Here is a 27,772-nt window from a genome sequence, read left to right on the forward strand (position 1 = left end):
CTCAGATACCTCGATCAGCTCCTTGAGTATTCTAGAATGTATTTCAGGCCCTGGTGACTTGCAGACATCTAACTTAGAGTAACTCAAGTTCATCTGAGGAAGTGGGTTTTGCACAAAAAAGCTCATGATACTGTATATATTTTTGTTACCATCTAAGGTGCCACAGGACTACTTGTTTTTGAAAGGCAAAGACAAGGTCTACGTAGCCTGGGGGAGAGTGCTTGAGTGACTGAAAGCCTGGGTGTGTTAGATAGCTAGCAACCACTTAACACATGCAAGATCCCTCCCTCATGCTGGAGGCACGGGGTAGCAATGTGATTCACAGTCCTGCATACCTGGATGTCTACCACTGGGCTTTGTTCAGGTTTCTTGTGCAAATGTCCATGAAAAACAAATATAATATTTGCTTTCCATGCATAGCTGAGTGTGCAAACACAGCATACATCAATATTTACTCCATGAAAATAGGAAAATGAACAAATGTGGGTGCAAATATGGGAAAAACACTTCAGATTTTAATTCTAACAAATAGTTGCGGGATCTTCTGTTTTATTTGTCTGGCATTACTTTCCTAGCTCTAATGCTTACATCCTTTTTCCCAGTATGTGCTTGGCACTCCCATAGGACTTAAGTGATTCTCGATGTGGATCAGAAAACAGAATTTTGTCCTAAATTAGTGATTTTAATACCAAATAGTCTCCCTTCACAAATGATAGCTTCAAACTCAGTGTAACAACTATGCAAAACTCTCTAGTTTCATAAAAAGCCATTCACATTAGGGATGTGAATGGCTAATCAATAAGCCTGACGCTTAATGGGTGAGGCTTACTGGTCCTGGTTAACTAGTGGGCACTAGGGCAGCTCCCTTCTTGCTGCTCCTGCACCAGCAGCCCGCCACAGGCAGGAGCACTCCAACTTGGTTGAAGTAGCCTCTGTTGGCAGTGCAGGGCTTGCTCCAGCCTAGTCACGGCGCGCGCGCGTGTGTGTGTGTGGCGGGGCACCTTAGCCCAGATGAGCTGGAGCAGTCCTCCCTCCCCCGCAAATCAGTTAAACAGGATTTTACATCCCTAATTTACATGAACTATTTTTTAGTCAGACCATCTGCCCATGTGAATTGGTACAAAGTTGCACCAATTTATACCCGTGGAGAACCTGCCTTCAGTGGATTCATGCCCACATAATAGAAATAGCGACTTTTGATCCTATTATACAGGTCCATCTTGGCTAGCTAAAAAAGCAGATTCAGGTTTGTTTCTTATGAGTAAACCTGTGGGATCTCACTCTAAAAGAGAAATCTTCAGGGAGTCCAACACAGGGATCCAACAGCGGCAACTGAGCACAACTTCATCCCATGCATACCGACTGAGAGGAAGAAGTGTTAGTGGAGGATTTGTTGGCCATTTAGTTTAGAATCCCCTCATCCTCATCTAAAGTGTTTGCTTGCAGCTGTTCCGAATTGTTAGCAATATCTGCTCTATTTCACAAACTGAAGAATTTCATTTTTTTTGAAACAGTGATATTACTAACAGTAGTAGTTGCTATCACACATTTGATGGTTCACTACCAAGCTACAAAAAACTTGACAATGTCTAGATTGCTAGTGGGTTGAGAACACAGTCTATAATGCTGACTACTATTGCCTCATTTCCTTTATTCCCTCATAGGTCTGTCTGTATCCAACGATTGTCACTCTACTCCTGGGGGAATTCTGCTTCATAAGTTTGCACATGATATTTTAAAACTGTGCAAATTGTGTCAGACCACCACAATATAACCATGCCATTTTCAGTTATTTTAGTAATTAGTCTCAAAATATTTGTCAGCAAATATACCTGCAACAATACAGGCAAGACAGGAGTAGACAGTAAAAGAAACTTCTATGACAACCCAGTTCCTGGTTCACAGTTATGATTTTGTTGGATGCCTGCATCTGAGTTTGTTACAAACATCAATGAGGCACATCTTGGAGGAAACCTCTGCCCTCCAGTCATAGACACTGACACCTCTTCCACACCCAGAGGTCAGCCACAGGGCACCCACCTCCAGCCCAGGCCCCTTCACTTCATATGCCCAGAGCTTAAGGATCCAGAGGGAGAAATAGCTTGATGATTGGCAGGGAAACTGACAGCCATGCAAGGTGGGCAAGGGGTGTCCTTTGGGAAGCTGGCTATCACTCCCAGAAGGGGCAAGGCCTCCGGTGGAAGGGGTGGGGTGGGGCTGAGGCAGCCAGCCCTTAGTGCCAGCCAGAACACACTACATTGCCCCTCCCACAAACCTTAGAAAATTCTTGAACATGCCACCCACAGTTCTGGCGGCAAGCCCCAGGCCCCTTTAGAAATCGCCAAGCCTGGGACAGTTGCCCCTCATCAACTGGCTTGATGATGGTTCCCAGGCTTGTAGAGAATTTTCTGCATGCCACCTTCTTTCATTGGGTTGTGGTGGGAACTGCAGTTGTCCAGAGCCTCTTAGTACCCCGACCCTTGCCCTACACTGCCCCCCCTCACAGTGTCCTGTATTTGCCAGGTGGAAAGCCAGATTTTTCTGAGTCCAGTGGCCCCTAGTAGCTGCCAACAGTTCTGCAACATGAATTCTGCACAGAACATTAATCCAGAGCAAATTCTGTAGAATTTACTTCTTCCTCCCCACCCCAAGGCTGTGTCTAGACTGGCCAGTTTTTCTGGAAAAGCAGCTGATTTTCTGGAAAAACTTGCCAACTGTCTACACTGGCCGCTTGAATTTCCGCAAAAGCACTGACGATCTCATTTAAGATTGTCAGTGTTTTTGCGGAAATACTATGCTGCTCCCATTCGGGCAAAAGTCCTTTTGCGCAAAAGGGCCAGTGTTGACAGCTCAGATTTGTTTTCTGCCAAAAAGCCCCAATCGTGAAAATGGTGACTGGGGCTTTTTTGTGGAAAAGCGCGTATAGATTGGCACGGCCGCTTTTCCGCAAAAGAATGCTTTTGTGAAAAAGCGTCCGTGCCAATCTAGATGCTCTTTTCCGAAAATGCTCTTAACGGAAAACTTTTCCGTTAAAAGCATTTCTGGAAAATCATGCCAGTCTAGACGTAGCCCAAGAGTATCTCTTGTCTTATACTTTGTGACCGGGAAGGTCAAAAGGCCCATTAAAAGGGAAAAGGGGCAGCTGAGACAGGGCAGCTGCAAATTAATTAAGAGCCAGGAGAGCTAAATCAGGCTGCCACAGGGCCTCTTTAAAAGCCTTCTCTAGGATAGAGAGAACAGGAGTGGAACAAACCACTCCACCCAGTGATAAGGAGACAAAGCGGAGGAGCAGGTGGACCCACCAGCCCTGCTAAAGGGGGAGGTGAGGGGTGAAGCAGGGAGTGTTAGAGGGCTCCCTACCCCCATGGGGCTAGAAGAGGGCTTCCTGGTCAGTTGTACTGGCCCAGGGCTTCAGCCCTATACACCCTCCTTTATGTACAGGGCCAGGAAGGCCCAGAGATAAAAACTCTGCAGGCATTGGCCCTGCTACAGCCCTCAAAGGGTGGGATAGTGGATGGAACAGGGGTCAGGGTCTCAGGAAGGAGGCTGACCCTGCCGCAACTTAGATTATAAAGTCTCTAGAGAATGGAGTGTGTGTTCTGTGTTTATACAGCACCTATCTCAATGAGGCCCTGGTCCATCACTAGGGCTTCCAAGTACTCTGAAAATGCAAATGAGAAAATAAAATGCCTTCCTTGCCCTTTTTCATAAAGTGTCAAACCCATGAGACTTAATATCAGAAACTTAGCTTTTTTTAAACATCAAAAGTAATAAAAGCCAAGATGAGATCAAAAGTGCTCCTGAATAACAAACCTATATTATCATAGATCAAGACAGAGTTAGAGGAAAAAACAGTGAAAATTGTTTAAATAAAAGATTTAATCTCCTCATATGGTTTTATTTAGATGGTTTTCTGCATTTATCTTTGGACTCCCTAAATATTTTAAAACCTGAAATATTTGATAGTGATTAGCAATTTTAGCAACAGAATGTAAAATTAATTGGAGGGTTATTATATATGTATTATATCATCATGTGGAAATAAAATACATCTGTACTATCCATTGTAAGAGTGCTGAAGATGAAAACATTCTGACAGTCTGTGTGTTACATTTACCTGCTAATAACTGTGTTAGTTGAGCTTGCATCATTCTGGCCAGCATATGAAGTGCTGATGAGACTTTGGTCTCCCCTTTGGAGGCGGGGAGGACTGGCAAAAGAGGCAGCTGCCCTGGTGCCTGGCAATTGGTACCAGTGGCAGCAGTGGCGGGTTGGAGCCTGGGGACCTTTAAAGCCTATACAATGTGTGCACATTTTTAGCAACGTAAAAACATCATGCGCCATTGGGGAACATTGGTCTTTATTCAGAAACAACACAGGTACACAGACTCCCTCAAGAAAATAAAAATGCTCTTATTTGTTCAAAATAGTGTGCTGCTGAGGCTCAGCGGGAATGTTACACGGCTGCTAAAACTTGGCTGAGGAGCGAGCTCATAGTCTGCAGAATGACAACGGTAGAGAAGTTGGTGGAAGGGGACTCTGGACATTTTGGAAAAAAATAAATGCTCCGAGTAAGAAACCAATCCATCCATTTCCGAGTGCGAATCAGGACACTGATCCACCAAGTTCCCTCACTTCATGTTTCAGGGTCCCAGACATCCTCCCAGCTGTCCCACAGTGGACTTTCCCTTCCTCTCTCTCTAGGCTAACAGTGACTCCCACACATACTTGTACATTTTATCCCCAAAGGCCAGCCAGCTCCACCTTCTCTTTTGCCTCCCGCCCCCAGCAAATGGCCTTGAAACTTTTGCCAGTGTCAGACCACTGCCAATTGTCTCCCAAAACAGGCTTCAAGTATGAAGCATAACTTTTTTCAGTCATTACAATTGAATTAAATTGGTTTTGATCCATTCTTCTCTTGTTGCACCCTGAAAATAATGTAACATACAGAAAAGTTAAGAATCTAAGGATCTACACTCAGATAAAAATACCATCTATCTTCAATTGCTTGTGACAATTTCAATAGTAGCTGCATGTGCACCATGGTCATAGTCTCCAGCGTTCTCTCTAATCACCTTTGAAGCTGTGCATCTTAATCAGCCCTGCCCATGCACAGAGCCCTGAGCCTCTGATGGGGGCGGAGTTGATTAATCACTTGTGAAATTGTGCTGCTGCAGAGCTTAAAGGGAACATTGATAGTCACCACATAATTTCCATTCTTTCGTAGAAATAAATACTCTGTGTTCAATACTGGGCTTTTGTGCCTCTAAAATGTAAGTCTATGCAGGCCTATGTATATTTGGAGGAGGCAACTCCCTACTGTCTCAAGAGCAGTTATATAGACCCTCATCCAGCACAGCATTTATCCTTACCCTTTCAGTGTCAATGGGCTACTCACATGCTTAAAGCTAACCACAGGTTTAAATGCTTTGCAGGACTGGGGCCACAGCTCTGATCCAATGCCGACTGAGCCAATGGAAGACTCAACATATTGAATCAGTCCCAAAGCAGTTACATGGGCACTCCTAACACCCACCTTGCCTGAGTACTAGAAGATTAGATCTGAACGTGAAGTCAGAATTGCCTTTGTGTATATTAAAATATTTACATGGAAATCAATCTCTCTCTCTCTCTCCCTCTCTCCCTCCCCCTCCCCAAGATGGTTTATTAGGGGATGAGCTTTTCGTGTTAGTCTTTAAAGTTCTACATAGTCCTGTATTTTGTTTCAGCTACACTAGACTAACACAGCTACATTTCTATCAATATTCTGTGTGAGTGTGTGTTTAAAATATATATCAATGGTGCCCACAGCTTTGATGGGTAGTATTAGAAGTTATTTGGAACAGTCCTGGAGCCCTGGACTATATCATACGAGTTGAAACACGCTCTCAAATTCAAGCAAGTGCAAGTACATTACACCTTGGGGAGGATGTTTATTTTGTTTCTGATGATACACTGGCCCTCTTGTTGCTAAAAGGCAAAATAAAATCTTTTCATATTAAAGTTTTACAGCTCTTTGTGTTACGCAGTAGTATGTAGCAAATCACAGGTTGAATTTCTGCACACATCCAAGAGATGTACTACTACAATCTTCAATTCTAATAACCTGATTGTGTGTAGCCTACAATCTTACTAAAGGTGAGAAAATGGAGTCAAATCATGGTCTCATTGAAGACAGTGGCAAAACTCCTACAGATGTGGATGAAATCAGGATTCTGCTTTGTTGCTTAAGTCCTAATGTGCAGATGATTAAAAAAAATTATTTCTAACATGTTTAAGAAGGCCTCATATCCAAAATACTGGTGTACCGAAGACAAAAAGATCTTGCATTCCCTCAGTAGGGTCAAGTCTGGTGACAATGTCATTGACAATGTCTTTTAGGAAAGCTTATACTCTGCTGAACCTCTAGTAAATAGATACCATTATCTGCTGACAACCCTGAGACCTAGATGTTCAATTCTTCACCCATAAAAGGACATTTCCTAGGTTACAGCTACTTTTCACACTAAAATGACTGTATTCATATAAAAGTACAAGAAAAGGTTGCTGACTTCAGAACAATATGCTGAAAGCTGTATATCAATAAATACTTTGTGCTACACAGATTAAGTAAATGTACTTTTCCATCAAAAGTTCATAACCCCCCATATAGGTTTCAATTAAACTTTTTTTCTTGGAAATGTCAGTTTCTTTGAAAAAATTAAACATTTTTTCCAATCAGAACACTTACACGTGTTCAGTTTGCCAAACATAACTTTTTCTGAAGGGATAAATCCATTTTCCAACCCATTCTAATGTACTCAACCAAAGCTCTACTTTTAATATGAATTGACCTTTTTGGGTAGAGTCCACGAGAATGGTCCTAAAACTTCTAACAAAACTGTTATGCAGCACAAGATACAAAGGTAGCACTTCACTGCAGCAAGTGGTAGAATCTGCAACTGCCACTGTAGGATACTGCAGTTGTTTTGTTTTATAAAAAGGATAAAAACCACCAGGAGATTTAGCATAACAAACTGTGCAACTGAAGCGACTCAAAGTATTTCACCAATTGTATAACTAATTTGGTCCTTTCACACTGTTCAGAACCAATAGCTGCTCAGAGTTTGCTCTCTTGGTCCAGTACTAGCTAGCTATATTTTCAGTCACAGGAATTGTAAATGTGATATGATGCCGCAGTTGTTTGTTGTTTTTTCCTTCAGTAAATGTCAACTTTACAACATTTGGAAACTTGTCATTCTTTATGAATATCTAAATCTAGTTTCTATCTCAACAAAAAACAGCTTTTTAGTTCAAGGTGGGTTATGAAAACAGTTTCATTTATTACTAAAGTAATTTTAGGTACAGTTCTGTCATTTATTCAGACCAGCAAGTGAATCCAATTTACCAAGAGTGAGAGCCTCAATTGACATAAATTGTCACAGCTCCTTGGACTTCCATTGAGTGACAACAATTTACACAAACCTTTGCAGGTTTACACACCTAATTAAATAGCATAAAAATTCTGATATTTCACATTTGAAATCCCAATGATTCTAAAAATGGTTTTGGTTTCTAAATAATTACTTTTTATTGCTATATTTTGGGGGCAAAATCATTTTGTTTTGGAGATTTACTTTCACAAATGATAAAAGGTATTAATATACAGCAGGAAACAATTACCAAGTTTGTTAATGATCTACTTAAAAAAATACCCATAAAAAACTAACAACCCCAAAAGAAAAGAAAAAACCCTATACACAGTATTTCTTGTTTACAAAAGCTTTTTAAAAAGCGTATCCTTATTGGTTGCTTCTTCCTAGAACATCTTACAGTTTCTAGGTAGTTATATCTGGTAAGGATATATAATCTCATGATGCCATTATGGTATACAAATTTCTATTGTAAAAGTGAAATCATTTTTATGTGGAAAAAGAATAAGACAAATACTGTTTCATTAGTAGTCTTTATTCCAAGTAATATATCCCTTTGTATTGTCAGAGAAGGTTTTATGGTAGCTATTTTAAAATTATTATTATTCTGTTGTTAATAAGAAAATGGAAAAAAAAACAAGAGGAGGAAGTCAGATGAGCTACAGACTCCTTAACAGATGAATATTCCTGCGTGCTAGCAAAAATCAAAGCATGAAAAGCCTTTTCCACTTGTGGAAGCAGGACTAAGGGAGAGGGGATTTGGATGGCCATTTCAGGGTTTCAGTAGCAGAGCAAGAGTCTGGTTCACTCTGACTCTGGCTAATGTGAGAGCCTCTCTGCCTCGCTCTCCCAGATAAGAATGGAATGCTGACCTCAGTGAGAACCTTGGAGATAAGACAGTGTCCAATGAGAACTGAGTGGGCAGGGAAGTAATTGTTTAATGTTATATGTAATGGAAAGGTATATATATTGGCTTTTAATTGTTTTGTATTTGAAGATCCACTTATGCTGTCTTTCCTTGCAATATTGCTTGAATAACTGCCTCTGGCAACTTGTTGCTTAAACACAACACAGAGTGAAGGCTCCTTATCTTCCACACACTTGAAGTCAATGGGATCTAGGGTAATACTGACAGTGAGGACCTCTTAATATTGAGAATTATCTGAAGAATTGATCTCTCGTTTGGAGGACTAAGTAGTAGGTTGGTGTTATCATTCAAATGTGACACTCGTGTATTAGAAATTCCTAATAGGACAACTCCAGACTCTAGTGGAGCCATATTCACTCTTCAAAGGATATATTAAGAGTTAAAATATTGCTTTGGGTTTTTTTTGTCAACACCAGAACATATCAAACTGACAAGGCAGGCTCATCATTATTTCCCTTAGTAAACTAGGGGCTAGATTATTTTGTGCTCAGTTATGGTCACTGTAAATCTCAAGTAACTGGACTGATTTAAGGGGAATCACTTCATTTTTTACACTGGTATGACAGATATTAGAATCTAGTCCCAGGGGTATAAACTAGTTTTCACATCAGGTTTCTATTAGTATTTATATAAAGCAAGCAAATCATAAGATTTGATTGTTTATATGCGGTCTCTCAGTTTACACATATTGGGTATGTCTATGCAGCAGCATTATTTCAAAATAACAGTGCGCAACTACACATTAAGGAGTTATTTAGAAATATCATCCAGCTGGAGGACTTCTTACTCAGACTCCTGTAACCCTCATTTCATGAGGAATAAGGGAAGAGTGTTCTTCCTTCAACTTCCTGCTGTGTAGACAGCGTTAAAAGCTGAATTAAGCTATTTCAATTTCAGCTACGCAACTGACGTAGCTGAAGGTGCATATCTTAATTTGACTTTAGCCCTGCAGTGTAGATGTGCCCTTACAGGTGCAAAAAAATTCTTATTTCACTATCTAGCCCCAAGTGTATTATGTTAATAGGAGTGTTAAGTTCTCAGAAAGGGCCATTCCAATCCTAGAGGAGATTAAAACTCACTATAACAGTGACAGCAAATGCATTTCACACATGTGCTTTAATATCTGTACCATGAAAACTGCCCTTAAAGGGCTAACGTGGGAAGGGTTTGTAATTTATGTTGTATTTTTTTACTAATTTGTACATCCTTAAACAAAGTAGACTCATACCTTTTTCTTTTACCCATTTCTCAGTTTTAGACTCAAATGAGTTAAATTTCAGTTGCAATGTTTCTAACGGTTAAATTTCTGATTTTAGCCAGAAGGTTCACTAAACATTTTATAATTCCAATAGCAATTCCTTTTGGGGAATGTTGGGTATCCCCCTAAAAATCAAGCCGTTAGCCTAAAGACAAAATTACTGGTCTAGCCTTGAAGACTCGAGTGTACTTCACTGAGGGATGAAATCCCAGTCACAGTAACCGACTATCATTCTTAGTAATCAAACAAATAAGTCTTCAGGTACTTTTCTGACTAGGATTTAAATTAAGTTTGTTACTGCAACTAATGTATTACCCACAGCATCTTTCATCTTTCATGATGGGAGTATTATTAATGTTTGCATCATGTCACATCTCTTTGAGGGAGGCTGTCTTCTCTAATTCAGTGAAGTCTAACAGTGGCAAATGACTTCCTTAAAGAGCTAAATATATTGGGCCAAATGCTGCACTAAGTGGACTCACCATTAATACTATTTAAATTACTAAAACTTGGCAGTATAACTGAACATAATTGTACCTCTTAAAGATAATGAAAAGGGAGAGTTCAGATAGAATATAGAATGAACAGTATAATAAACAAACAGGTTATGTCTACACAGCAGCATTATTTTGGAATAATTGATGATACTCAAAAATAACAAAGAGAGCAACTACACAGCAAGCCATTATTTCGAAATGGTGAGCTGGAAGACTTCTTACTCTGACTCCTGTAATCCTCATTTATGAGGAGTAAGGAAAGACAAAGGCAGAGTGTTCTTCCTTCAACTTCCTGCTGTGTAGATATCACCAAAAGCCAAATTAAGCTATTTTGATTCCAGCTACGCAATTGATTTAGCTGAAGTTGCATTGCTTAATTCGACATTTGCCCTGCTGAGTAGATGTATCTACAGTAAGAAAAAAAACAATAGCATTCGTATTTTCTAATAGATGACTGAGGGAAGGGTGAGGTGTGAAAGAGGGGAGGTGTGAAAGAAACCTGCTCATCTGAAAATTAGGATTTTTTCCTAGTGTCCAGTCTAAAGCTCCCTTCCTGCAATTTAAGCCCACTGCTTATTGTCCTATCTTCAGGATAAGAGGAACAATTTTTCTTCTTCCTCTTTGTAACAGATATGCTTGGAACCTGTTAGGTTTCCCCTTAGTCTTCTGCAATCTAAACATAACCAATGTTTTAAATCTTTTCAGGTCATGTTTTCTAGACCTTTAATTATTTTTGTTTCACCAATTTGTCTCCCTTTCCTGAATGGTGGTGCCCAGAACTGGACACAATACTCCCATAGAAACTTTATCAGCACACAGTAGAGAAGAAGAATTATTTCTTGTGACTTGTTTACAACGCTCCTGCTAATCCATCTTAGAATAATGTTTTACTTTTGTGTGTTTTACACTGCTGGCTGGGAATTAACAGAGCATGTAGGACTGTTCTGCTGGCTTCAGCACTGCCTCCTTTGGACTCCAGAATGAATTCTCCTCAACCAACCACACCCCAGGCAGGGGGGGGAACTGGAGTGGCTGGCATAGAGCTGGCCATCCAGACAGGGAGAGTTCAATGACTCCAGTAGAGCAACTTTCAGGTCATTTTATACCATTGTGATAGCACCATGGGGCTATAGCAGGACTCCCCAGGGTGAGCCTCTACTTAACAAAAACATGAGCTTCTGCTTAACAAATCTTGATTATTCAAGCTTTTATGATAACATTAAATTCTTGTCTTCAAATTCAGATGCCTAAGCACCCTCCAAATCTGCAGTGTTCATAAGTCCATTTCCCTCAAAGTATCAAAATAAAAGCTATGCAAAATATGCAACACTGGGTTTAGATTGCAATCAATACAGATACTTGGATAATTGAGACATTAATGGTAACTGCTGAATATCATTGACCGAAGCACAGCTGTAGCCTAGGTGAAAAACCTTTCATATATAAATTCTATTCGATATACAACTGGGTGAAAGTCTCTGTACTGACCCTCTTCAGAAGGGCAAATATGCATTAGACCACCCTATTAAGTGATATTTAATTGCTGCATAGTTCTTATAGTGGCCTTCTGCATGGCTTGGATTTCATAATTTATTGAACAGAATAGGTTTTAGGACAGACTATATTATATAGTATCCTAGCATTCAGAAGTTCCGAGTTTTATACCAGTCACCTAGCCCTAGAAATTTTAATACTTAGAAATAATTGTTACTTATCTAAGACCCTGTACATATTTTGTTCAGCTTTTCCCTTGATCACTTTTCTATAGGAAAATTCATATTGTCCTGAAGTCAGTGTAATTTAGGATAACCAATACACTCCCTCGATAAAAGTGTACATCTCATGAAGAAACCTTAATAAAGTTGAGCCAATCTTTTGGAGGAAGAACCAGAGTTTCCCAAGGAGAAATATTCAAAATTATGATAAAAACAAGGACTGAAGCAATTGTTCATGCTAGAAAGGGGATCAGAATGCAGGATGTAACCAAATGGCTCCTGCCCAAGTCAACTAGCAATACTTCTATTGATTGAGGCACCAACATTACTGGGCTCACATAACTGAAAATGAGAACTAGTTTGGAATTCAAGCACAGCTATTTCATTCAAACAGTGACACTTATGGACTAGGTTGAGAAGTGGAGCTGTTGCTCACACCCCCTTGACACACAATGTGACCCGTGCACTTCATGGATGGTCTGCTCATATGCTTTGCTTGAATGGGTCCTGAGTGCATGGAATCTGGAGTCCGTAACCAAAACTCCACTACTTTATGTCCAGAGGATAGTTCCATCCAGCTGATGTGTAAGAATATTAGTACCTCTCCAATTACTGAAGTGACAAAAAGGACCAGCTTGGAGAATTAAATCTATTCACAGTGTAAAATGAAATGTGTTTCTCCCCTTCCTTTATACTTACAGTAACGGATTATAGCAGATTATATTGGAAAGCTTTAATAATATATAGTTCTATCCTCAGGGGAATGAGACAAAGTTCAGCTTATTTAATTTAAGTTGTTTGATCTTGGCTAATATTTCATTGGTGATAGTGTCTTATGCATGTTAGAAGTTTACACATAATGAATCAGTTTTGTTTAAGAAATAAACATTCAAAAGAAATACTTCAAAACTTTCCAATCAAATCATGAACTACGGTGGGACACACAAACCCGGTCTTTAAAAAGGATCCAGAATTTGCTGTGTAATTGTTGGTCTGGCTGCCCAGATTTTTTTTTTTAAGTCTACTTGTGACATAAGTTTCTTGACCTAGATTGAAAATGTGATCTAGGAAATAAACATTGAGCATTAGCAATGGGAAATGAAAGAAAAAAACACCAGCAGAGCAAAGAGAAAAATTAATATTAAATTAGGGGAAATTAGAGCAAATGATAAACAACAAACAACGCTTCCTCCATTGACTAAATGGATAAAAAGGCAAAGAGGCTCCTTTTACAAGACCTGAAAGCATGATAACACCTTGAAATAAGCTTCATTATTCTCTTCAGAATGTATTTGTTAAAAAGTAAAAACTGCTGCTTGTGTGATGAAAAATCCAGTGCATGTATAATGAAGAAAAATCTCCAACCACCAGAGTCTGATAATTGTGAAACTTGGCATACATTAAAAATAACTCGACTGAAACCTGGATGAAAAGAAAAAACACTAAGCATGACAATGAAGGGACTATGAAGATGTCAAGGAAAATACCATATGCAGTACAGACTAGTGTAAGAATAAAAGCAAGATACAGAACCTTAGATAGGTATCACGCAGCCTGACAACTCAGCAACTGAATCATGTGATAACCTAGCAACTCTGAAAAGAACTCAACTCATCATTAGAAGTGAAACTGTCAAAACAAAATGTTCAAAATGTTTTTAATATCACTGCCCGAATGTTAGAGACAATCTTTACCGGGAAGGCATCTGAATCATGAGACAAAGAGGAACACGTGTCCCCCCCCATTGTGATTGTATAACATCTCTATGGCAACTACAGCCATTGTTACTTGGAAAAGTAGTGTTAAGAAGATATTATTGTACTTTTGATTGACTTTAATTCAATTTGGCAGAGAGAAGAAATAAGGAGGAGAGTCAGCAATAGCAATATTGGATCAAAATTTTCATGTTAACTTAACATAACTGTGTGCAATGTTGGTTGAAGGGAAACAGAAGGTTTTGACTGATGCATGTTGGGGGCAGATAGGGTTTAGGCCCCTGGACATCTGCAGATACAATTATGATTGCGGAAGCAGTATGGATTTGGGGCACAGGGACTTGTTAGCTAGATGTTTCTCTTAAATTAATCAGGAATTAATAAAATGGTTGACTTTTAAACTGCCATCTTTCTTTCAAACTTTGAAATGAATGGGGCACACACCTCAGACCTGTCTGAGGCTATCTGTAGTCTTTGTAAGATAATATTGTATCAGTGTCCATTCTAAGGCATTCTTCAATTATATATTTTTCTAAAAATGCCAGTTAGATTCTGAAGTATGAGTCTGTATATTGCAGCTATAAATGACAGAATACGTAAAGCCCTGGATAGTAGACATTTCCATCACTGGATAGTAGAGTGGGATTTATCATGTCTCAGTCTAACTTTGAGAAAGTCAGCTGTGAACATGAAGTCCATTTTAGGTGAGAGAAAAGGTAGATTTCCCCCAGTTCTGTGTCAGATGGAATTGTTTGGTTGTTGTTTTATTGTCAAGGAAAACATTTATACTGTGGATACTAATACATTCAGAAATGCTGGAGATTCATGGCTGCACCTCTCTGTTGTTGAATGCTGCCCTCTGAATTTGCTTTTTAAATGAGATTTTAATCATTCGTGTTTTTTAAAAAAGCAAAGACTTTTTGTCACATCCCAGCAATAATTTGTTCATTGCGAATGCACAACCAAGCCTGGTGAAACAAGCTTCTGGCCACAATCCAATCAGGTTATCAGATGCCTGAATGAATTCAGAGAAACACTGTAAAAGAGTGAAGAATTTATGCTTATTCACTTGGGGAAATAGCCCATTTTGATTTCTATCTATGCCACTCATGTTCAATTGCCTAGGCACAGGAAAGCATAATTTCACCATCCAGCCATATACTTCCTTTAAATTTTGCTAGATAGCATGCTTTGACTTAGTGTCTATCACTCAGCATGACACAAGAGGATCTTCACATCGATTAAGTTAAAATCAACACCTCCGCACCACGTATGGTATGGCCTGCTTGCCATTCAGAAATTTGTAAATAGTGGGTCTAAACAACACTACACTTTGGGAGATTTTATATTTGCATCCCAATTTTGTAACTTGGTGGCATCAGGACACTGCTTCCTGTGTGCTTCTCAAGTCAGGACACTGTGCTGTAGGCTGCATGGCTTTACTTTCCCCAGCACCCTTTCCAAGCAGGTCACTGCAAATGTTTAATCCCCTCCTTTGAGGTAGCAGGACACAAAGTCTCAGGCCCTGTGAGGTTCTCTCTCTTCTCCCTCTGGGCGCAGGTATCAGACTCCACCACTTCCCTTTCAGCCACCGCACAGAGTGCTGCTTGAACCACCGCTGGCGGATGCTTGAGAAACCCAAAATCTCTGGGTCTGGCCTGCCTTCCCTCCAGGGGGGCCCTGACCAGCCACAATCCCACTCAGGGCCTAGTTTCAGTCCAGCTTCACTTTTGTGAGAGCAGTTCAGCACGTCAGAACAAATAGCACCCAATGGTAACTAGCTCCGTTCTAATAGAGTTTGAGTTATTCTTTTACAGATTTGTAAATTCTAAGGCCAGAAGGGACTAGTCTGACCTCCTGCATTACATAGCCTTGCATTATAGAGCTTCCCCAAACACTAAGGCTGGCTCTAGACTGGCAAGTTTTTCCGCAAAAATCAAATGATTTTGTGGAAAAACTTGCCAGCTGTCTACACTGGCCGCTTGAATTTTCACAAGAACACTGACGATCTCATGTAAGATTGTCAGTGTTCTTGCGGAAATACTGTGCTGCTCCCATTCGGGCAAAAGCCCTCTTGCACAAATCATTTGCGCAAGAGGGCCAGAGTAAACAGCACAGTACTGTTTTCCGTAAAAAAGCCCCGATCACAAAAATGGCTATTGGGGCTTTTTTGCAGAAAACCACATCTAGATTGGCCACGGATGCTTTTCCGCAAAGAGTGCTTTTGCGGAAAAGCATCCTGCCGATCTAGACGTGCTTTTCCAAAAATGCTTTTAACGGAAAACTTTTCTGTTAAAAGCATTTTTGGAAAATCATGCCAGTGTAGACGTAGCCTAAATGTCATGAGAAAGCGACGAGGAGTCCTGTGGCACCTTATAGACTAACTGAAGTGTAGGAGTCACTTAGTCTATAAGGTGCCACAGGACTCCTCGTCGCTTTTACAGATTCAGACTAACACGGCTACCCCTCTGATACTTGTCATGAGAAAGTCTGTTGAGGGTTTCCATATTCAGTACTATTTTATCTTCATTGCTTTAAAAAAAAAAAAAAAAAAAAACAGAACACTTTTACTGAATCATCAAGATGTACACAAATATAAATTGGGTGTGTGATTGCACTGTGAGTCAGTGGTGGAGACAAGTGAGGGAGTAATTTGGGGCAGGTCAATGGGCAGGAAATGCCATGAGTCAATTTTAGGAATTAGCATTCTGAGAGTGAGTTCATAGGGCACCTGGGATTCACATTCTGTTTTGAACGATGCCCCCACACTCTGGAGTCCTCCCCTGCCAGGGAATCTCAATCCCCTATGTCTACCTTGTCTCCGTGACCGAATGCCAGTCACCATCAAGCCCCTGTCTCAGGGGCAAACTGTAGCCTGAAACAGCCACTCATCATTAGCAAGGGGATGTGGACCTACTGCCTTCTGTTGTCCTGGCTGCCTCACTGTAGCCCTGGCACCCTCCGGTCTTTGTATCAACTCTGCAGCCTGGGATTTTGCCTGGCCAGAGCTTTCCAGCTCTGCTTGCCTTTTCCCGGCACTGCTCCAACTCAGGTACCCTCTGTAGCTTCCATAAGAAGCTAAGAATGGCCATACTGGGACAGACCCACAGTCCATTTAGCCCTGTGTCCTGTCTTCTGATAGTGGCCAATGCCAGGTGTCCCAGATGGAATGAACTGAACAGGCAACCATCAAGTGATCCATTCCTGGTATCAACCATTTCCAGCTTTTGACAAACAGAGGCTAGGGATACCTGGCTAATAGCCATTGATGGACCTATCCTCCATTAACTTATCTAGTTAATTTTGATCCTAGCTGAATTTTGATCCTTGCTGAAGTCCTGGGCTTCACAACATCCTCTGGCAAGGAGTTCTACAGGTTGATTGTGCTTTGTGTGAAGAAATAAGTCTCAGGCAGCCAGGTCCCTCCTGCTCCACAACTGGAGCAAGAGTGTTTTCCTCTGAGCCCTTGTAGCTTTTTATAGGGCCCAGCCTGATTGGCCTCTGGCTTGCTTGCAACCCTTTCCCTGCTGGAGAGGGCTACCACACCACTACCTCTGGAGTATGACTGACTGACTCCTGTAATATGTTGTTAGCTTCTCCCTAGATACCACTTGTTTGTTCCACACAATGTAGTTGCTGCCATCCAGAAGATTGCACCTCTTTAAGTTACTGATGTAAGCTTCTGAAGAGGTGAAATGGGAGGAAGATGAACTAATGGAAGAAATCAAATATTTAAATAACACATCCAACAGACTTAAGGTCTCTTACATGGCACCATAGGAATGAGTCAATCATGGGGCAAAATAAGAATCTAATAGCTAAGGTAGGCCAAATGTAAACACTGTCATCCTTTAAAAAGTTCAGAGGAAGCTAGACAAATAGCAATGAAGGAAGACAAATATGCACACTCAGAACACACACCAGAGTCTTCTTGCTGAAGCACACAGCAAGAATTTAATTTAAGCTTTGGGGAATATGGACAAAGCCGAGTTTCACGTGTATACCTGCAAAGCCTTAGCCCCAGCATACTCCATAAGAGCCAGAAATAACTTAAGGGAGGGGAGGCCAACAGACTTGCTGGGTCCCTGGGCAAAGAGCGAGAGGGGGGCTCAGTGGCAAAAGGGGTGGGGCTGGAGCAGCCAGCTCTCCGAGATGCCTGGAGCATGCCTTGTGGTGCTCCAGCCTCGATGTAAAGGGCCTGGTGCTCCAGTTGCCACTGCTCCTGCAGTAGCAGCAGCTGTGGCCGGGTGCCCCAGGCCTTTTTGAATCAATGGACCCCGGGACAACTACCCCCTTCACCCCTCCCTGTCAGTGGGACTGACTTAAGAAAAAGCTAGTGAGTCACATTTTTAAAGCTTTACTTACATGACCTTTTCCTGTTGCCATTTTATCTGGCAATAAAATAACAATATACAATATTGTATCAGTGCCATTATACTTAAAGCACAGAGGAAGCTGATACAGTAAACAGTGATTGCAGTGATCAAGACAGACTGTTGCTGGAGGAAATAAACCAAGATTCGGAATTCCAGGGAGAACCCTTTTCTTTTTTAAAGTATTTCGACTCTTCTTAGTTTGAAGTACTTTGTCATTTCTGGAGGCAAGGTTGACATGTGATAGTCAAAGTTCTATATATTCCTGCTGGGTTTAAGGTTTTGTTTTATCATGACAACAGCTATAGAGAAAACTAACCATACCCTTATGAGTGATCATATTCAAACTAGCTTCTCTAGGCACAAGTTGTTTATGTCCAAGAAAGTGACATTTTGAATGTGTAATGAGCAAGCATGATGTCTAGTGTTCTCTGGTACTGTTTTATAATATGTATAGACAAAAAACTTTATTAAAAAACAGTTAAGGTTGTAAAGTGATAACCACATATTTAGCACATCTTTCTCAAAATCTAAGCACTGAAAGAAACTGAGCTGCCTTAAATGGTGTTATAATTTTTTAAAACTAAGTTTTCTGGTTTGGAAATTTGCCAGATTTATATTTCCGATTTTTTAATTTACATACAAAAAAGAGTAACTGAAATGTAAGACAGGTTTAAATGTTAATACTGTAAATAGATTCAACTCCAGAATATTGAACTGAAGGAATGAATGGTGAGTTGGCCAAGTTCAGTTCATAATAGCATCTGCTAACACTGCATCAGTGTCAGTTTCAATTGACAAGATGTGTATGTTTATTATTCAGGATCTGAAGAGGTAGTAAAAATGTGCAGAATCAAGACCTAAGATGGGAGTCCTTTCTGAAAGAGATTAACTTCATTCATTGAAACAGTAGATATTTTTAAAATCATGTTAAAAATTCACAGAGATCTATATTTTATAGGGACTCAATTATGTAACCCTCATTCGTGTTGAGCAATATTTTAAAAATAGTCAACACAAGTCAGAAATACAAAATTTCCCCCTTAGCAAATACATATTTAGACTCCAGGCCTTTATCCTGAAAACATTACTCACATTATTTCAGTGGGACTAGTCACTTCTAGTAAGTCAGGATTTTATTGTGTTTTAATTTTTTTAAAAGATATGATAACGCAGCAAGTCATAACAAAAATGCAAGAGAATTTTGACATTTTACTATGACAAATAACCAGCCTTAATCATATTCAATCTTTGCAGTTTTTACAGAAACAGGTATGGATGCACCTCTGTTCCATGGCAGGTGCACATTTGCTAACTCCTTCCTTTGTATCACACACTGTTTTGCTTGTTATCTGTCTACCTGCGTATCCTCTACTGCTCCAGGGTCACCCTGACTTGAGGGCACCTTGCCTGATGGTATCTGAAGTGAGGACATTTCCTTTGTGATTATGACTTGTGGGGAATTTGGATACCAGTTCATAATACAGGCAGTCCCCGAGTTACGCGGATCCGACTTACGTCGGATCCGCAGTTACGAACGGGGCCGTTCCTCTCCCTGGTCTCCAGCAGACCAGGGAGAGGAAGCAAAGCAGCGGAACACGTGGGCAGCGGACAGGGCTGTCTGCTGCCCACGCGCTCCGAGGCTTGGCTCTGCTTTGCTCCCCCCCCGTCCTCCTGGTCTGCAGCTGGTCGCGTCTGGGCTGTCAGCTGATCGCGTGCTCCGCGGCTTGGCTCTGCTTTGCCCCCCCCCCCGTCCCCGTGGTCTGCAGACCAGGGGGACGGGGGGGGGCAAAGCAGAGCCAAGCAGAGCCAAGCCGCGGAGCGCGCGGTCAGCTGACAGCTGTCAGCTGGCCGCGTCCTCTGTGGCTTGGCTCTGCTTTGCCCCCCCCCCCATCCCCCTGGTCTGCAGACCAGGGGGACGGGGGGGGGGGGGCAAAACAGAGCCAAGCCACGGAGCACGCGGGCAGCGGACAGCCCAGACACGTCTGGGCTGTCCGCTGCCCGCGTGTTCCGCTGCTTTGTTCCCGTCCCCCTGGTCTGCAGACCAGGGGGACGGGGAGCAAAGCAGAGCAAAGCCACGGAGCCCGAGGGCAGCAGGACAGCCACAGCGCGTCTGGGCTGTCCCGCTGCCCCTGTGCTTCATGGCTTTGCTCCGGACACCTGTGGTACAGCAGCTGGGGCGCTGCCAGTTGGTCCCGTAGCGCCGCTCTGGGCGCTACTGGACCAACCGGGCAGCACACCAGCTGTTCTGCCCCAGGCGTCCTGATTCAGCCACTGCTGGTCAGATTCAGCAGCGGCTGAATCAGGACGCCTGGGGCAGAGCAGCTGGGGTGCTGCTGGGTTGGTCCAGTAGCGCCGAGGAGCGGCGGCGCTACTGGACCAACCCAGCAGCACCCCAGCTGCTCTGCCCCAGGTGTCCCCAAGTCAGCCGCTGCTGAAACTGACCAGCGCTGACTACAGGAAGCCCGAGGCAGAGTTGATCTGCCCCGGGCTTCCTGCAATCAGCCGCTGATCAGCTTCAGCAGCAGCTGACTTGGGGATGCCTGGGGTTCTTAAGTTGAATCTGTATGTAATTCAGAACTGGCGTCCAGATTCAGCCGCTGTTGAAACTGATCAGTTTCAGCAGCGGCTGAATCTGGACGCCAGTTCCGACTTACATACAGATTCAACTTAAGAACAAACCTACAGTCCCTATCTTGTATGTAACCCGGGGACTGCCTGTACTAGTTGACTGGGCATGCCTCATTCATCAGCATGGTCTTGTGTTGTGGTCATTGACTTGAATTTCTCACTGTCCATTAATTCCAGTTACAACTACACCAGAAACTCTCATGTAGGCAAGATCTAATGTATATGCCGGTATGTAAGAAAGTTTGGTAGAGTTTATGTTCCAGTTAATAGATGTATATGGACTGTAATTTATGAGGTTGTGTAGGAAATGCATCTCATTATCTAAACAGATAACTGAAGGCATGAAGGATATCAATAAATGTGATGCTTATTCTCAGTCCTGTTTTATGGAAGCAGTCAGTGGATTGTGCCTTTTCCTCCATTGCGTCATCACTTCATGAAAAGGAGAAGTTTGGAGTTTGTAGGCCTTCTGAACCAAGTGTGTATTAAAGCAGTAATTTGAAGGAAGAATGTCTCAACAAAAAGAGCAAGGTGGTTTCAGGAGCTGGGTGTACTTGGAAGGAGGAAACAAAAGGGGATACTTATACCTGATTGGATAAAGTTAGAGCGTGAGGTTGTGTGTGTGAAAATGAAATGTGCTGAGTGAAGAAGCATGGAGCCATATTTGAGAATTCATTCACAACCTTTTGCACATTTCATTTGCTACAGCTACACTTCGATGACATATATATCAGGGATTTATTTCTGCTGTTGTTGAAGAAATCATTCACACCTCATTATTTGTCTCTAACTCAAATTACTGTCAGGTATCAACCAACATTTTAATTAATTTTTCAATCCTTTTCATGTTTGCTAGAGTTTTCCAAATTACATTGAAATGTATTTTCCTAGATTGCTGTCTTGGGCTACTAGTTGGTAGCCAAGCACAGTATCTGCTTTCAAATGTTTGCTACATGTCTAATGGCAATTTTTAGTTAATAATTATTCTGCTTCTTCATTTAGCTGACATAAAATCATAATGCAAATGTATCCTTTTATCATTAATTGCATATGATACTCAGATACTAAAGTAAAGAGTTTCATGAATGGCCCTTGCTTTAAAAGTTATGTTTTGGAGATTTGTTTCAATTTGCATTACTACCAATAGTCATATTCTTTCTTCATTCTATGCATAAAATTCCCATTAATGTCACCAGGAGTAATCACATATCCTCTAAACTTGTTAATATGTGAACGACCACCTAATTATTAAGGTTTTATTTAACCTTTGTACTGGATGTGTTAAACATCGTTTTCTATCTGCCTTGAGGCAAATGCAGAATTTGCCAGTTCTCATTCAAATTGAATGGGGGATATGAAGTGTTGCTATTATAATAATTGCAGTTGCTAAGCACAGACAGTGCACTCCGACTTATACAGAACAAAACAGTGATACTAGCTCTTTCCCCATGTAGCTTAAAATTCATAAGGGCTTGATCCTGCAAACTGAAATTAATTGAAAAGCTATCATGAAGGTTTCATAAACTCTAAGGCCAGAAAGAATCATTGGCTACGTCTACATTGGCCCCTTTTCCGGAAGGGGCATGGTAATTTTTGAAATCGCAATAGGGAAATGCGCGGGGGATTTAAATATCCCCGCGGCATTTAAATAAAAATGTTCGCCGCTTTTTTCCGGCTTTTAGAAAAGCCGGAAAAGAGCGTCTACACTGGCCCCGATCCTCCGGAAAAAAAGCCCTTTTCCGGAGGATCTTATTCGAAGTAGGAATAAGATCCTCCGGAAAAGGGCTTTTTTTCCAGAGGATCGGGGCCAGTGTAGACGCTCTTTTTCGGCTTTTCTAAAAGCTGGAAAAAAGCGGCGGACATTTTTATTTAAATGCCGCGGGGATATTTAAATCCCCCGCGCATTTCCCTATTGCGATTTCAAAAATTACCATGCCCCTTCCGGAAAAGGGGCCAATGTAGACGTAGCCATGGTGATTATCTAGTCTCACCTCCAGTGTAATTCAGATCATAAAATAGGAATTGTTTCAGGGAAGTTCTAACTAGAGAAACATCAACTCTTGATCTAAACAGTTGCCAGGTTTGTTCATAATTTAAACTTACCCCTGCTCCTTTGCTGAGAACAAGGATGTCATCTAGAAAAAATTAAAAGGCCACACTGCATGACTGTCTACACTGCAGGGTTTTTGCACAAGAAGCTTTTTGCAGAAGAGATCTTCCTCAAAAACTTCTTGCACAAAAGCGCGTCCACCCCTCAAAGCACATCGCACTGCATGGATGCTCTTGCGCAAGAAAGCTCTGATGGCTCTGATGGCCATTAACAGAACATCTGTGCTTTTTCTGATGGCTTTTTTTTTTTTTGGAAGAAATCCCTGAGGAGTGTCCACATCTGCCTTTTTGCGAAAGAGCTGTAAGGAGTTATTCCTCATGGGGAGAGAAATAATGCTACCAGCAAAAGTCGTCTGTCCTGTCGATTTACTGTATTTTTTTTTTTGCGCAAAAATGCGTTTGAGGTGTGGACACTCTGCTGGTTTTTGCACAAAACAGCCATTTTTTGCTCAAAAACCTTGTAGTGTAGACATAGCCCAAGAATCATCAGTAAATGGACATCTCTTTTGCAAACTAAACATAGTAATAAGTAGAGAAGTGGAGATAAGAATATACAAGTATGTGGTCAATATATTGTGGGACTGAAATATTGCCTTTCTTTGTGGAGAGTGTAAAAAAGTTGGATCCCTTTCAGATGGAAGATCACCAAATGATTGAAATAATCAAATGTTATAAATTCAAGTCAAATTAAGAGATCCATTTTCAACTAAACAGGCCCTTTTCCCTCAAACAGTTGAACCCTTCTAAGTTGGTATGGTCATCTGCTCTGAAATCCTACTAGCTGCCCTGACAGAATTATCTTTGACTATGACCCAGTGAAAGCAGGATGGAAAAGACCTCCATCTCTCTTTGGCTACATCTAGACTACATTCCTCTGCCGGCACAGGGATGCAAATCAAGCACTCCGGAAGTGCAAATGAGCCCGGGATTTAAATATCCTGGGCTTCATTTGCATACTCACGTTCCAATGCTGTGCCAATCGGGCTCAGTGTCGAAAGTGAAAGTAAAGTTTAGGCACGGTTCTGCTGACAGTGGGGAACTTTTTTGGAAGATCCTGTACTCTTCATTTTTTGAGGAGTACAGGAGCTGCCGAAAAAGCTCCCCGCTGTTGGCAGAGCCGCGGCTAGACTTTACTTTCACTTTTGAAAGGGCGCGTGATCGGCACAGCACCCGAATGTGTGTATGCAAATGAAGCCCAGGATATTTAAATCCTGGGCTCATTTGCACTTCTGAAGTGCTTGATTTGCATCCCTCTGTCAACAGAGGGGTGTAGTTTAGATACACCCTTTGAGACCTAAAATCCACATAATCGGTGGATGGTTTCAACAGACACATTCCTCAAAACAGCCTACCCTACAATATGCCAGATTTGGCACAGGAAAGAATGTTAGAGAGGCAAATAATGCATTGGGAGGTCACTACACTATACTAACAGCACAAGAACTAAGCTAACATTACCAGCTTCTGGTAGTGGAAGGTTTATGGACATCCCTAGAACATAGGCTAGCATGCCTAAGCATTATGGATAATAATCTCATTCTTTTTGAAACCCAATTATATTTTTGGCCTTTATAAAACCCCATGACAGAGATCCACAGGTTAAAAATATGCTGTGTGAAGAAGTAATTACTTGTGTTGTAAACTTGCTGTATATGGATTTCACTGTATTATGTGAAGAGGTTTAGACCTCTATCATATCCCCCTGTAGTCACCTCATTTCCAAGCTGAACTAGCTATCTTTCTAAGCTCTCCTCAAATGGAAGCTCTTCTGGATGCCTTTCTGTGTATTTTTTTGTAGGTCTCATGTTTGTAGGATGGGGCAACCAGAATCTTCCCAAACCCTCTAAAGAAAACTTCAATTCCGCCCTTTGAGTGGGCTTCACCATATAAAAAATTGCATTATCATTTAATATTTATATTTCAGTAGTTTCCAGATGTCCCCATTCAGACTGGGTTTCCATGTTGCTAATCACTACACTAAATACAAATGTAGCCACCGTCTCTGCTTCCAAAAGTTTATCAAAGAAAAAACGGAATTGACTGTATGATAGACTGTTCAAATCCTATAGTTGTAATTGAAATAAATCCCAACCAGATGAAATAGGTATATGTATTTATCCACACTATTTAACCAAAGCCATAAAATGTGAACATTATCCAATAAAAATTGAAGAAGAGTCAGCTAAGCTCTCAGAAGCAAAAATATTCTCAGCACTTGATGTAGGACATGCGTTTTAGCATGCAAAATTAGATGAGTCAAGCTCCAAGCTAGTGACTTTTAATATACTATTTAGAGGTTATAAATTCAAGTGAATGAAGTTGGATATACAATTTGAATGCCATTTGCTCTTCTGCCTCGGAGACATTTCAAAGAGCTTATATAAGGCAAGATAGACTGTCTGGTGTAATGGATTGGGCATGAGGAAAACTGGGTTTGATACATCCTTTTGCCACTTATCTGACCACTCTGATCAGCCAGTCTGCTGTATGACCTGAAATAATTCATGGCATCAACCTGTGTCACAGCCTTTCCGTCTGAAAGATAGGGATAATGATCCTTGCCTTTCTTCAAACAGCACTAAGCTAAGTGTGCCATTTTCTCTCCTCCGTTCCTCTTTGGTTCACTCTCTATTGCATCTGGTGTTAAACTAAGGTAGTCCTCTCCCCAAAATCTTTCTGTACAGTTCCTAGCATGACAAGGTCATGACTAGCTTGCTAACTAGGCACTATCCTAATATCAATATTTTTTATTATATGGCACTGCTCTTTGAAGGGTTCAAATCTGATGCAGTTATAAGGCTTGATGTTCACATTTGGGTTAGGGTCACTTAACACTTCTAGGTTTTTCAGAGAGCTGACTTTTAAGAGGGGTAGACTAGGACTAGCAGAGTGTCTGTATTAGACATAAGCAGAGCAAAAACAGGTTGAGTATAGATTCAGATAAGATAAGAGATTGATACAATGTACCTCTTCAATGTAAAGGACATCTACAGTGATTTATGGAGATGAAGTTCTTAGCAAAATTCATTCCAGCCAGAGTCCCCCATTCTTTCAGGGCAAGTGCCCTATACAATATCCTTGTGAAAGGTATCCTACCTCTTTAAGGGACAGGCTGGAGCCTATAGCCAGGACATCCTGGGAGTATAATCAAGAGTCCTCTCTCCATTGCAGGAGTGGATTGTTTGGAACTGAGCAAGTGAGAGGGAAGTAAAAGGCTACAGTAGGTGTTGGTTGTTTTTTCTGCTTAGGCTCTAGGATACCAGCCTAACTAGAAGCTTTGCCTTGTAGACCTGAAATTGGGAGTTCTAAATGTAAGCGGGGGAATGGTCCCGCTATTGTGGGGAACTTTCCTGGCTTCTATACCACCCCAGTGAAATGGACCAGCGAAAGGATCTGAGTCCCCGCTCCCACTTCCTTTACCCCACGGCCTCCCTGATCCTGAGGGCTCCCCCTCCACTCTCCTGAGTAGCAGAGCCCTCGAAACCCCAACAAGGCTGGGCCCAGGTTTCCTGGGGCTTAATCCCCGACCTTGTAGTCACTAGGGGCAGGAGTTAGGGTGTCCCCACTCTGAGGTGCTCTCTTTACACTGCAGGCCTTCTTGGCCCAGTGATCACTTCATAAGGTTCAAAGCAAATACAATTTATTAAACATCAACTGATTAAAGAGAATAGAATAAGAAAAAATGAGAATGGTTAAATGAGAACACACAGCCCTGCTCTGTAGCACAGGGACATCAACACAGCAGCCTGCAGAGTGTAAGGACAGTTCACAGTCTCTTCCTTAGGAGCCCTGGATGTGCTGCAGGGGGCTGCAGGCTGGACACGCTTGCTCTGGCAGTGACCACACAGCCTCAAGCTCTAAGTGGCCAGACCCCTCTCCCAGTCCAGAGCCTCTCCCCACACTTTGCAGTTCCCAGCTGCTCACCAACATCCAGCTGCAGGCTGTGCTGCTTGGCCAGTCTCTAGCTTCTTGCGTTGCTTCTCTGTTCCTTTTGGCTCTCTGAGCACTGCCCGTCTGCTGCTCAACACAGGGTCTGCGCTCCTTGAGCTGTGTGTGTCTGGCTCTGCTGCTGCAAAAACTGCCCCTCAGCACACAGCTTGCTCTCCCTCGGCTGTCTCTCAGCTCCCTGTTTTTGCAGGACTTCTGCACACAACTTGCACTCCTTGGGCAGTATCTAAGCTCTCTGTTTGCTCAGAGAGAGCCAGAACAATCCCAGCTCACAGGGAGGACTGGGCCTGGCCTCTCCCCTTCCTCACTGGCCTGTCCAACCTGTCAATCAGGCTGAGCTGGAGTGTTGGCTGCTTTCCATTGTCTCTGGGGTCTGTCAGTCTCATGAACTTTTCCCCTTCTGAAACTGGGAGCTGGCAAACCAAAAAACTCCCACAGAGTTTTAGTAAGGGGTAACTGTCCCCTTACATAAACAAGGACTTGGGGGTGGTGGTGAGGACCTACTGGACTGTTTATTGTGACTGCTACTTCCCTGAAATCTTATTAGGAAATGAACTATTTCACTAGGGTTTGCTGGCTTCTCTTTTCCTGGGGCTGTTAAAGTGAAATTATAGCCACCCAAATTAGGGAAAATTCAGGGGGAGTAAAGGAGTGTTCCATACTGTGCTACAAGAGGCATGTGGAGATAGCCCATGCCTTATAGTCTGTCAGCAGTATTAAAACATGTCTAGGACACCAACAAAAGTATTTTGCTCCTCTTAAGGCCTAAATTCAATTCTGCTCTCATTACTGATTGACAGGAAGTAAATCAATAATACCAACTCACCCCAGCAACTTTTTCAACCTTGCCAGCCAGGAGAAGAATTCCATCCACACTGCTCTCCTGAGCTTTCTCCTAAGGAGAAGGTATAGGAACTCCTCTTTTTTACTGCTCTTTGTTTATGGCAAGCTGCAAAGCTCCTCCCCAGCTGAATCTCATACTAAATTGAGTATGACAGGAATACGGCCAGGGCTGGGGGCTGGGATGGGGAGCAGTAATTGGGGCCTGCAGACTTCTTTAACTCTTTATTGGCCACTGGGTGGTTTATAAGCTCTATTTACCTACAGTCCATCTAAGGATGCTGCAAAGAAGAGAGCTCCATGTGAAAGATTAACCTGAGAAATCTCTCTGTGTGTATGTATAGAT

At 41.8% G+C, this 27,772-nt stretch overlaps 1 long non-coding RNA gene across 1 annotated transcript in view; it reads right to left on the reverse strand.

Annotated features, from left to right (window-relative positions):
• The window catches only part of LOC112545183 (uncharacterized), a 110,572-nt gene extending 83,041 nt beyond the window's left edge, over window positions 1-27,531 (reverse strand). Inside the window, exon 1 of the long non-coding RNA XR_012905235.1 lies at window positions 27,413-27,531. This is a non-coding gene — a long non-coding RNA (uncharacterized LOC112545183). The remainder of the gene's footprint in view (window positions 1-27,412) is intronic.
• Window positions 27,532-27,772: the final 241 nt, after the last annotated feature.

This window comes from Pelodiscus sinensis, chromosome 7 (assembly GCF_049634645.1).
Source record: "Pelodiscus sinensis isolate JC-2024 chromosome 7, ASM4963464v1, whole genome shotgun sequence".
Taxonomy (NCBI): domain Eukaryota; kingdom Metazoa; phylum Chordata; order Testudines; family Trionychidae; genus Pelodiscus; species Pelodiscus sinensis.